Consider the following 13,820-nt stretch of genomic DNA (forward strand, 5'->3'; position numbering starts at 1 on the left):
AATTGGAATGATCGTTTGATGATTGAATATATATATATATATATATATATATATATATATATATATATATATATATATATATATATATATAAGATATAATATTGTGGGATGAAAACGCTATATGCTCACCAGGCTCCCAAGCCTGACCCACTCAGTTTTCTTTGTATTACAGGTTGTGGCACAAGAGCATAAGTTGGTTGACGTATCGAGAGATATGGATTATAGGCCCGTAGTTATAATTAACTGTGTAAGGTCTATGTTGTTTTGTTTATGCTTTTGGTCTGTATAGAACATGACATCCCGAGATTTTGTTATATAATGAAAATACATTTCTTTAAAGAAATGCTTTGATAAATTCTTATCATATTTTGTTTTGGGAACAAATTCCACAACTGTTTTCTGTAAAAGATTACTCTGATTTTAAAAACAAAGCATAAACAAATCGGTCTTTTCTGTCCGTAAAATTGGGGATGTCACACATTAAATAAAAAAAAACATTCCTTGGAGAAACTGTCCCCTCACCTTTTGAATAAACCTTGTGTCAGACCTATTTTAGGTATGATGACAAAAAGAACGTTTTCCCATAAACAAATCTTTAATCTGTCTTTTCCTCTTACCCAACACGTCCAATCCGTTACAACTTCTCTTTGCACAACGGATTAAATCAACCCCATCCACACGATCACCTGACGTGATGTTGTACGTCTGACATTTCATTAAATGAAAACCCCTTTTTGGTAAAATCTCAAAAATTTAAAACTGTTTCATATTTTGTTGCTGAGATTTCATCTCCCAAAATCGAAAGAACCCCCAATTTTTTTTTACCTTATTCTTTTTCACCTAGGGTAAATAAAAGATAAACGTTTCCCGCTCCCATAAGCCCCTATAAAAACCTTTCTTCTTCCCCAAGAACAGTTTACGCTCTCTGAACTTTGAACCCTTTTCTGCATTATCACACTCTGTTTCTCCACTTTTTCTCAAACTGTTACAATGGTGAAATCCGATGTATCCAAGAAACAATCAAAAGCTTCTGGATCAGTGAACCCTACTGGTTCAGACTCTGCTTCAAGACATCCCGCTCCCACGATAGCTTCATGCAATTTCAGAGCCGTTTTCGAAGACCATTCATCTTACAATGCCCCGATCAAGCTGACGATCAAGTTCTTGAACAATCACCCCCTGTTTGGCCCTTTCGATTCTTTTACAGACGTTGTTCCCCTTTCCACCCTATTCAAATGTGCCTTTTCAGCCTATCGACCACTCGAGAACCCACAAGAAGTGCATCTAAACCTAGTTAACGATTCTTTAGTAATTCTGTCTAAAGAAAAGTTTCTTTCTGCCATTAACCTTCTTGTTCATCCTTCAATCAAGATTTTTACTCCATCAATGGCGGACATCACTTCTGCACTTTACCAAATGGGATATCAGAAGAAAATCAAAGGCATTGGAGAATTCAAGAAAAACCAACTGCCTGCGGTCTGGCAATTCATTTGCCATTTTGTCATCCGCAGTCTATCCGACAGAACCGGAGGCACGGACAATATGGGACTCAAACTCCTGGAGTTAGTATGGAGTATCTTCACAGGCCAATGCGTAAACTACGGTCAGATTCTATGGGATGATTTTCTACAATACATTCCCAAGGAGAGCCCAAGGGAGAACCCTACCGAGCTCACGTTTGCAAGATTCTGGTCCCTCTACATTTCAGACCTCCTTGCGGACGCAGGGATCAACATGGGCAACGACATCAACTACTTTGTCACCAAGGATCTCAAAAGAAACAATCCCTCATCTAATCAATCTGTCTTTGGACCAATTAGAAGACTTCCAACCCACATTCTTACCACTCTTGGTCTTGAGACTGCTGATGTCTCAGATCATATTGAGGCTACGGAAGGTATTGCCCCATACCCTCCTACCCCGCCTTTTCAAAACCCATCCGCAATCATTACCCCTGGAAGTACCGCAGTCCCATCTTCCACTACTCTCTCAAATCTTTCTCAAAGAATAAAGAAATTGGCCTCAACTCATCAAGGCCCCCGCAACGTCTCAAAGAAACAAAGAACCCTAAAGAAAGATGTTCCCAAACTAACCGCACCCTCAAAGAAACGCAAAACCAAACCAACCGCACCCACAAATGACAGTGACTCTGATGAGGATGCGCAACCAATTTCCATCCTTAAGAAAAGAAAAACCAATCCCACTGGCCAAATGCGTGACCGGACTGATACCCTAGCCTCTCATAAGGCTCCGGTAGTCCTTGGGGTGGCCGCAGACCCATTCAACTCCACAATCGAATACCACTCCGGCTCAGAAAGTGAGTATGTTTCATCTCATCGTGGAGACTCCCCCCCCAGTTCAATCCCAAGAGGATAACACTGGTTCTCGCCCTAAGGTCTCCAGGGCTTCCCGACTGCATTTCTTTTCTCATGAGGAGTTGAACTCCATCCTCTTGAATGTCACCCATACACTTCAAACACCTTCCCAACCGCAGGGCACTTCTTCCGCCCTTGTCGGAACTGAGCCGAGGCCAAACTTGACTACGGGTCAAGGAGACCGAGGAAGCTCAGGAAATCCTACTCTGCTTACATCAGTAACAGGTGGTTTAGGCACGGTGAGCACAACTGTGCAAGGATCCGTGGACCCGAAGGACACTTCGGTGCGATACCAAGGATTTGACGGTGACCAATCTAATGACTCATGGTTGAACTACACTCCGGTATCTGAAGCCGACATTCAAAAGTATGCCGCTTTCCGTAGGGCATTCCAAGCACGAAAAGATCAACAAATCAAGCAACAGCATCAAAAGGAACAAAAATCCAAGCTGTGGCTAAGTATTGGGCAGATGCAATTAACAATGCCAATAACGTAGCCACCATAATGAAAGTTCAAGACTGGATGACAGAGATGGCTGAGACTATCCTTAAAGCTCAATCTACTACTGAAGGTGCAAGCCCCTCCAAAGTCACTCCAACTCCAACTCCAACTCCAAATCCAATTCCAACTCCCACTGTTCAAGAATCACAAGACGAAGGAACCGCAATCGAAGTCAGTTCTGCTCCCACCTTCGGTTTTGATGATGTTGATCTACAAGAGGTAAACAAACCCTCTCCCTCTGATGATGATCTTATGATGTTTGATGAAGAAGAAGAATCCAATGGCTCTCATCATTCAACTTCTAAGCCCAAAGAGAAGAAGAAAAAGAAGAAGAATGCGGTATCAAGGAAAGAATTTCTAAGTCTTCAAGCAAAGGTAGATCAAATTCTTGCTGTGGTCAAGCCAACTCAACCGCAACCAGAAGACATGCCCGGACCGCAGTCATTGATCGAAAGGATCGAGAGATTGGAAACTCGTGAGAGATTGGCTGCTGAACGAATTTCTCTCAAGTTCGAAATGGGAATTCGATCCCTGGATAACAATCGTCAAGCAGATCACAAGGACTTCATGGTTGCTGCGGAACGCCTCATCTCTGAGGTGACCGCAATCAAGAAAGATCTACAAGCAGCCATCGTGGATCAAGCCTCCCAATCTCAAAAGCTGATAGCTGAGACTCACACTGCATATGAGTCCACTATCTCAGTCCTTCAAGCTACTATCAACCGATTGCAACGCTCCTTGTCAACCAACTTCCATGGTCCTGAAATCCTTCAACTCACCAAGGAAATTCACAGGCTGCTCTTCAACTCCACCATCCCCAACAATCAACAACTGGCAGATGCCCTCAAAGCTCAATTTCAAGAAGTCTATGCCAAAGTTGATGGCCTTAAACAATGGCTTGAGGAAGCTCATGGGTTGCATTCCTCATGAGGGGGAAGTGAAGAAGAAGTCCATCACTCCAATCACTCCATCTCACAACATCAAAGTCCCCCCCCCCCCATCATTACAGAAAAAATTCCTACACCGCAACCCTCACCACCACCATCTCATCAGACTCCCCCATCATTACAGAAAGAATTTCTACACCGCAACCCTCACCGCAACCATCTCATCATACTCCACCACAAAAGGAGATCACTCCTGAGAAACCATAGACTCCCCCTCACTTCAAAAATTTGGTTGATCACATGTCCTCTCCAAGCTCAAATGACTCTCCTGCCACCACCCAAAAGAAAAAAGACTGGAAAGCAGCTAAACTTGTTGAGCTTATATGGAGAGAATGCGGTTTTGACACTATCATGGATGAATCCTTGATAAACTCTTGGATCAATCCCCACCGCAGACTGTTGGATGATGACTACAAGCCATATCTCACATATGCTGAACCCCCTTCGGATGGCTACTGGGACGTTCCAATCTCCCCAAACGCTAAATACTTCACAGTGTTTGAGCAGTTCGACCGCAGCCTTCCAGATCATAAAAGACTGCCAATGGAATTCGAGAGACTTAACCATTTTTATGCAAAGCATGCCTCTCCCATTGAAAAAATATGGTCTAACGATAGACCATCCGCAGTCAAAAACTACAAGCTCCGGAAATTCATGAAGGCTGACTTCATCCAATACACTCTCACTAAAAGGGAACACGACTATATCCGCACCCAAGCTGACTTCCCCTCCATGAATCCTGAAGAAGTCTTTCTCATAGCTAAGGTGTTCCAGAATAATTCGGAGAAGCATCCAAAGATGAAGATAGCTCTTGAAAGGGCTAATACGTTTTTGAAGGAGACTGTCTGTGATTTTGCTAAAATCGATGCAGACATCTACCCCACCATTGCCAGAAAGATCAATCTACCACCTCTCGATCCTACACCAATGCCTACCGAAGGCTATCAAGAAAGATCCTTAGGTGCAACCAACTTTCCTGAGCTCGGAGTCATTTTCAAAAGGAAGACCGGTAAAGTCAAATACTTTATTCCTATGACTGCCATGAATCGCCTCACCAGGAAGCAACTTGAAATCTGTCGAATCGCAGTCGAAAGATCAAAGCATACAACTGCCGAAGTCAAGTTCGAGATTTTAAGGAGGACCACTTGGTTGGAAAACATCAGGAAGTTTTGGTGGATCCTGATCAAGTTTCTTAAACTTGATAGCTGAACAAAAGTTAAAGAGGTCACTTAGGGGGAAATTGTTGAATCATGAAAAGTGACCCTCTTGAACTTCAGCTACCGCAGTCAAACTCCCTCATCAGCAACCACATCCGAAGTCATCTCGTCAACCGCAGTCATTCTTACTTTACTTAGTCCATTTTGTCTTTCTGTAATACTCTCTATTGTCCAGTATGCCTTGCATGGCTACTTTTAGAGAGTGATTCAAATGTAACTTCTTGAGTCTCTATAAATAGAGCTCATTCTCACTTATCTATAATCAATCAATCTATCTATGAATCAGAATACACATCTCTGAAGTTATCTTCTCTATTTCTCTCTACGCATCACTTCCCACTCTCAAATCTTACTAGAATATAACTGATTACAATCTCTCTTCGGAGCAAGTCTCTTGTGACTTAATCACTAAGTTTGATCTCACTTATTAACTTGGTTTGAATACATTCCTCGTTATGAATCAACTTATGTGTATTCTTGATATAACAATTATTGTCATTTCATTTCTTTACCTTTCCGCAACTAACTCTCTAACTATCTAACTCTAACTTATTAATATTATTGTTGAGCTTTTAGATCCTTCGAGATTAACTATTCCGCAATATACTTGTTCTAACGTTTGTTCAAGTGTGTCTCAAAGTTTTTCTCTCAACATTTCCTTCAAGCCTCCAAAGTTCCGTGTGTTATATACTTTAGTCCCTCTCTTCGAAAAATGCTTCTATTTGGCTGCAAAATATAATTTAAGCCTATAAGTACAATTATTCTATGCAAATAACCAACTTATTAATAAAAATGTAAATAAATATTGCCTAAAAATATGTATAAATATGACAATATCAAAATACCCCACACTTGTGCTTTGCTTGCCCTCAAGCAAATCTAATTATTTTTAAATCAAACCTTTATCACCAATATCACATAGAACGATCCAACTCAAACTCAGCCATTATGCCAAGACCTCAACGCGTGCATTTGTGTCTAAATTTTTTCCTAAGTAACCCCCTCAATTCTAAATACTCACAATCGTCATAAACACGCGCCCACTTCTTTTGAACATCGTTCATTTTATGTATCCCTCCGAATCCATCCTCAGAAAACTTTCTAACTGCAAGGTATTTTTGTAAAGCTACCCATGCATACATAATCTAGAGAATTACAACTTTTAGATACCACACTATGGAGCTCTTGAAATTCATCTCTTCTTTGATATTTGATATTTGATTTCTTCGAATTTACCACCTTTTTGTGTAATTCTTGGTATCTTCAACTTTTATATTTCTTCAGAATTTTTGATCTTTGATCTTCAAACTTTGATTCTTCTATAGCTCCAAAAATTCTTCAACTTTTCACTTTTTGATAATTTCTCTCTTTTTTCTTTTTTTTACATGTACTCACTTTTTTTTTTACTTTTCACTCAAAACCTACATGCTTAAGCAGGGGCGCTTAACTTTAACCCTTATTGGTTAAGGCATTAGTCTATGTGCAATGACTACATAACCTTCCCTGGATACATTTAAGGTACAGGCTGCTAAAGATATTGCATCCCTCAAACTAAGCTAGGTTGTGTTTTTGTCTCATGATTTCACTAGAATAAAGGAGACCACAAATGCACTATAACATGTATTGGCTCAACTAAACATTTGAGCTCTCATCGGATCATCCCACACAACGCTAGCAACTTAAGTTTAAATTATCATTATTACTAGATCTAATTATAGATTATTATTTCAAACCTATGAAAATTTATTACTAAAGTTTTAAATTTTCCAAATTTACTTATATTTACTAGCAATTTACTTTTTACTTTTTCGACCCCCTACCCCACACTTATTACATACAATGCCCTCATTGTATGCATAGAATAAATTAAAAACAATAAAAGGGAGAAAGAGGACCAGACTCCCCTGGGATAGTAGTGGCGAGATTGATCTCCATACGTGCGGAAAAAATGTGCATCTCGAATATGGACTTCTTCTAAATAGGAACTTGGATCTTGATCTTGTTAGATATGTAAAGCACCAATAACGAATCGAAACTTCAATCTTCAATAAAGGTGGTGCAAATCTCCAAAACGTGAAGAATAATGTGGGAAAGCTTACGCCACATTATATAGTGGAGGAAACAAGCTAGAATAATCTTCAAAATAATTCCAAAGAGAATGGTGGTGAAGTGTGTAGAAAAGGTGAATGAAAAGGCTACATTTTTGTGATAATTTTTGACTCACGACGTGAGTCTTAGTGTTCACGACGTGAGGTCGCTAAATCTGAATTCTGAATTCCTTTATAACCCAGCTCATGACGTGAGGAATAAGGACTCACGATGTGAAAACTGGGCAAACAAAAACTGAAATAGCCCATCCTTCTTGTAAATAAATGTATTCCAACCAATGTCTTAATGAATTAAGACCCTTCTAAATGCAGTATTTGACGAATCTTCTAACTCTACCCTTTTTCTCAACTCACCCCACACTTATTTCCAATTGTGGGTCTCGACTCTCGACTTTAGACTCTAAATGACACTTGTCTAGACGTATACGCTCTCGACACGACTTTCCTTCCCGAGACTCCTTTAGCAAATCTGAAATATAGTAACTAAAGGAAAAACAGAACTAATATAATAATTAAACAAGTCTTACAAACCAAATAAGTTACAATTCAAAACCAAACAACTAAAAACTAAATAAAAATGAAAATGATCAATCATCTTCCTCATTATCTTGGGCTGCACTCGTTCCTGCTTCGTCTCCCCTTGAATGTTGATAAGAGCTCCATGTAGGACAAATGGGATATTGACTCCCCAAATATTATGGTTGCTCAATACCGAAATGTCGGACCATGTTTTCCATTGTATCCCCGATCCAATTAGTACTCAATGATGATTGATCAAAATATCCCGCCATATCTCCTCCAAAATGTGCTCCTCCAAAGGGTGCGTGTTGATGCACCGACTGCCCTCTCTCTCCTCTACCTCTAACATTCCTCAACCGAGGTCGTGTTTGTGGCTGCTGCTCGGGTTGCTCATCTTGCTATTCGCCACCACCATCATCATCATCCGAATGTAGAATTCCCCAATGAGACCCATAATTTCTAACCACTCTCATCGTCTCTAAATACCCCATAGTGAACTCGTTCCCCTCCATACAAGTCAAAGAGCGGTTGATGTCGGGAACGATCAAACCATAAGACCGGGACAAACGATTAATAAAGTGGCCTCCACAAATAGGGCTCCCGGGGCGGGAACTCGTAGCATATTCCGCCAAATAGCGGGCCAAGAAGTATGGAATGTTGCAGCATACTCCCGACTGTAAAATTGACCACATTCATCTTTGTGACCTTGTCCCCATGACGTTTATGGTGGATGGAAAAGGTGATAAGGCGGTGGAGTAGGCGGTGGATGGGAGATTTGATGCTGCTCTCTGGTGACACCCCGGAATTAAACACTCCCAAAGCAATGTTGTTCCAAAAACTAACACCCGTTGCTTCATTTTCATACCCTCGGGCAACCTCCCTCAGAAACATCACAAATTCTGGAGTCATGGCCTCATGTGTCTCATATAAACCCATACGCCAAGAGAACTCGACTAAACTGCATTCTCGGTATTCGCCCCCGAGACGGAAAACCAATGCTTGCTGAAAGGTAGGATCTTTGACATTTTCATGAAATGCCACAGTTGCAAAGAACTCCACACAAAGCTCCTTGTACACCCTCTCTTGAATTCTAAACAAATTGTGCCACCCTCTGCACGTAAAAGAAAATCTATTTCCTAAAAATATCTTTGTGAGATACTGGGACAGCCGATCAACAAGCCCAACCTCCCTCAATCTTGCCCAATTCATGGTAGGGGCAAAAACAATCTCCTGATTATACAACCATCCTAGCCGGTTGTTACATCGTGTCAAAATATCCCGCGACCCAGTTGTAGGAAAAACGTAAAACGGGTGCAAACTAGCCACCCCGGTTGGAACCTCGTGTCTTGGACCCATTCCTGCAATAAACAGCAAACAAAGCAAACAAAAGCATCCCAACAAATTAGAATTAAACAGAAAGATGTTTTATTCACGCCCAGGATTCACGTCGTGAAGTCGTCAACGAGGGTAAGAATCGGTCAAGGTAGTTTCCGAATCGGGCCAAAATTTTCATTGGGGTTTACTCCTATGTTACTTCTAAGCACAATCCAACAAAATGAAAATGCTATTTCATGAATCTTAGGGCATGTATAAACAATTTACTAAATACCAAACCTAGCCCTAAATTCTACTATTATAACAAAATTAGCCATGAGAGTTAAGTATTATTACCTTAAATTGGAAGATTACGTAAGCAAAAAGAGATTAAGAGTTGGGGAGGCCGAAATCAGGAAGAGGGGACCAGGAAACCGTTTCACTTCGTGAAGAATAAACTATGGGTTTAAGTCAAAAGGTTCCCTGTTTCTTATCTGTGGTCCCGTGACCTTTTCAACATTCACGTCGTGAGTTATTGCAATTCACGTCGTGAGTTCTCGTGGACTGAAAATCTGGGCCATTCCATTAATGAACAAATGGCCTGGGGCATGTAGTGGGACATTTAATTAAGCAATTATTGGGCTGAAACATAGAATGGGCTAACAAATTAAGAGTCAGTATATTTTCCTGGACTCAAGTCGTGAATCATAAGGGCTCACGACGTGAATTCTGTCTGAGCATATAGTTTCATAATTAATCCCAAGTTTCATTAGCTATATTTTATAATTATTACCACTTAATTTTAGGGACCCCATACTCAGTGTTTTATTATGCATAAAATGTCGTAGATGATATGATCAATTTTCCTAGAAAAAATAAAAATGCAAAAACTAAAAAGAAAAAGAAAAGAAAATCCAAACCAAACTCGGGTTGCCTCCCAAGAAGCGCTTCTTTTTTACGGAGTCGTGAGCCAGACTTCGTGCCTCCTACGTTGAGTTGTCAGAGGAGTCCATCACCACTTGGATTTTCTGCTCTTTCCATTGCCTCTTGTACGCTTGAACTCGTCTAATGTACGCCTTCTTTGAACTCTCTCTTTTAGCTTTTACTTCATCTACATCGAGCTTGCGTTTGATCCCTTTAGTCTCTAATTTTTCATCACTCTTATTAAGCTCCATAGGAATCTTTTCTTCCTTCACCACTGGACTCGTCTCCTTGGAAGTAATCTCGTATTCATCACTTGACAAATCATCGCTTTCCTCACTCATCATAGTTATTGGTTTTGTGTAGGTAATGACTTCAACGAAAAACGGGACGGATGCTCTCGGTTTGGTGCGTTTGGCTTGATGAATTGTCTTGATTTCTTCCTCCATGAGCTTTTCTCATTCTTCAAGTTCATTATCTTCATCAATATTAAACACCTATCCTTCAACATCATTTCCTTGAAATCCATCTTGTACCCCAAAATATTCCTCATCATCACCAACCCTCAAAGTAAGCTTGGATTCACGAACATCTACCAAAGCTATAGCAGTATTAAGTAGAGGGCGACCAAGAATAATTGGAATATTTGCATCCTCCTTCATATCCATAACCACAAAATCAATTGGGAAAATGAATTTCCTAATTTTAACCAAGATGTCTTCTACAATACCCCTTGGATGAGTCACTGAACGATTGGCGATGTGGACGGTCATCTTTGTAGCCTTCATTTTCTGAATATTCAGCTTTTGATAGAATGAATATGGCATCAAATTTATGCTAGCCCCAGAATCGGCTAAAGCATAAGTCTTCAAATTGTTTCCAAACTCACATGGAAGAGTGAGGCATCCAGGATCTCCCATCTTCTTAGGTATTTCTCCCAATACAACTCTTGAGCTTTGTTCACTAAGAATAACTTTGGAGTTCTTCTTTAATTGCCGACGAGTGTCTATAAGGTCTTGAAGCAACTTAGCATACTCTGGAATTTTAGATAGTGAGTCAATAAAAGGAGTATTAATAGGAATACCCTTCACTTGCTTGATAAACTACAGATGTTTCCTTTCCAGTGGGCTGAGATTAGCTCGAGACGGGAATGGTAAAGGCGGTGGATAAGTCGGAACAGTTACAGAAATTTTCTGTTCAGACTGAGCCCACGACGTGAGCATATCGGGCTCACATCGTGAGTCTGGTACTTCAGCAACATCTTCGATTTCAATCTTTGACTTCTTTGGCTTTGGTCCGGATGGCTTTGGTTCCACCTCTAGTGCTTTTAGGAACTCAGATATGGCCTCTTCTTCAGTCTTGATCATCATAACATGGGATTGAGCAATCTTATCGGGAAATTGTGAGGATAATTTGTTTCTCACCAAAGTTGTTAGTTGACCAACTTGGACTTCTAGATTATGAATCGATGCTTGATGATTTCTTAATGAGGCTTGCTGGTCAATCATCATTGTGTGTTGTTCTTTCATCATTTTCATGTGTTCCTTTAGCATTGCATCAGTATCATCATGCCTTTTCTCGGAGGCCTCCATAAATCGGGTCAAAATATTTTCCAAGTCTACTTTCTTCTCGGCTGGTGGTTGCTCTTTTTGGTAGAAGCCTCGACATGTCTGCTTATATTTCTCTTCCTTTTGCTTCTTGTACTCATCGTATGGCAGCCACTCTTTCTTTGGTTTTCTCCAATCCTCATCATACTTATCCCCACTCGAGTAGCAAACTTGAGCCTTTTTATACCCTTTATCATCTAAGCTGCAATCCTTGGTCAAGTGTGGACCATTACACCTTTCACATCCAACTCTTATTGCATGAATTGATTGGTCCATTTGGGTCAACCTCCGGTCCATAGTATTCAACATCGCCATCATAGCAGCCATCTCTTCAGAACGTGCACCCCCACTGCTTTTTGTTCCATCATGTCTTGGGTTGTGGTACTCACGAGAGTGTTTTGCGAATTCTTCAACTAACTCCTTGACCTCCCTTGGATTTTTCTTTGTTAGTGGCCCTTGAGAATCAAGGAGTTGCCTTGTCATAACATTGACCCCATCATAGAAAATAAACATCTCTTGTTGAACATTAAGATCATGTTGAGGACAATTCCTTAACAATCCTTTGTAACGCTCCCATGCCTCGTATAGTGACTCCCCCGGTTGTTTCTCAAAGTTGGTTATTGCCTTCTTGAGTTTAGCTATCTTCGATGGTGGGCAAAATTGGTCCAAAAATTGTCCGCGCATCTGAGCCCAAGTAGTGATTGTACCAGGTGGAAGTGCTTTTAACCAATCTTTAGCAGCTCCCTTAAAAGTAACGGGAAGCATTCTTAGCAAGATGGTATCTCTATTAAAATTTGGGACATTGAAATAATCCGCAATGTCATTGACCTCATCTAGATTCTTAAAAGTGTCCTCATGATCCTTTCTATAAAATGGAACATCCTTAAGTGTTGTAAGGATGTCTCCCTTTAGCTCGAATGTGGCAGTGGCAGGAATCGCTGATTGTACTAACCCAGGGCCAACATCGTCTCGAATTCGCTTCTTGTAAGCTCCCATTGACATTTCTTCGATGTTCGCCATTTCGTTGCTTGGCTCGTCTTCGGGTTCGCTCGTATATAGTCCAAACTCGTTCTCGGACTCGTATTCAGATTCGTTTGGGATAGGTATTTGATCTAAGCTTTCAATCTTGCTCTTGTCCTTTGAAGATGAACTCGATTCTCCCGTTTTCTTCCCCGACTTCTTTAAGAACACTAACTTGAACTCTTGTAAGGGTGTCTTCTTTGGTGTTTGATCTTCTTTCACGTTCTTATCCTTCTTTTGGTGAAGGGCTGACTCTGGATCTTCAAGTGGTGGTACCAAAGGTGTGTTGGAACCTCTAGTCATGAACTCCTGCAAAATAAACAAAATAAAAATGTAAAACTGAACAAAAATTAAATAAAAATTGCCTACCTACTGGCCACCACGACGTGGTAAAGGTCACCACTTCGTGTTGTTGCAGAAAAACTAACAGAAAAGAAAAAAAGCGAAGAAAAACGAAAATCTACTGAATTCACGTCGTGATCTTAAGGCTCACGTCGTGAATCTGGTACTGAAACAAAAATCTAAGCTGAAAAAGTAACTTTTTGCAGGTTTTACCCCACAAAAAGGATCGATCAATCTAAATCAAATAAATAAACATTCTAATAAGTCGTTCCCCGGCAACGACGCCAAAAACTTGATGCGTGCAAATAACTACAACTAATTTTATATTTATAACCTAACTACCTTAACTAACTAATTGCACCTAGGCAGTGTACCTAGTCAGACTATAGTATAGTTTTGGGTAAGTCGGGTGTCGATCACAGGGAACGGTATTGACTAATTAATCTACTTACTATTAAATTAACCTAATTATTAACAAAGGAAGGGGATTTATCTAATTTTGCAAGTTTATATGAACTTAATTCTTAATACAAATTCAATCAATTAACAAAACACTTATGTTTGTTCGAATCGACTTTCCCTCAATGGTTTATAATTTAGCTATGACAATTATTGTTGGTACCAATTAAGATAGTATTAGCAATTTAGTTCTAAATTTACTAACATTAATTAATTCATGTAAGTCTAATGTATGGTCACACAATAGTTAACACATAATCAATTATTGAATATGATTGGAGCCATGTAAGATTGATTTGATAAACACAATTATGGTCGTAATATGAGTTCTCTAGCACAGCCTAATTCAATGTTCCAATTACTTATCTAAGATTGGTTTGATCTTAGCTCTAATAAACTAGTGTTCACTGAATTATTAGGTATTCATATTCATGCAGCTTCATATTCACTAACTACACAGAACAAGAATTTAAAGCAATCAAATACTAA

General features: G+C 40.0%; 1 non-coding gene across 1 annotated transcript; it reads left to right on the top strand.

Annotated features, from left to right (window-relative positions):
* Window positions 1–12,039: 12,039 nt before the first annotated feature.
* LOC145117856 (small nucleolar RNA R71) lies at window positions 12,040–12,146 on the top strand. The gene has a single exon (XR_013712850.1). It is a non-coding gene; the product is annotated as a small nucleolar RNA R71 (small nucleolar RNA).
* Window positions 12,147–13,820: the final 1,674 nt, after the last annotated feature.

This window comes from Lactuca virosa, chromosome 5, assembly GCF_052849685.1.
Source record: "Lactuca virosa cultivar CGN04683 chromosome 5, Lactuca_virosa_CGN04683_v6, whole genome shotgun sequence".
NCBI classification, from domain to species: Eukaryota; Viridiplantae; Streptophyta; class Magnoliopsida; order Asterales; family Asteraceae; genus Lactuca; species Lactuca virosa.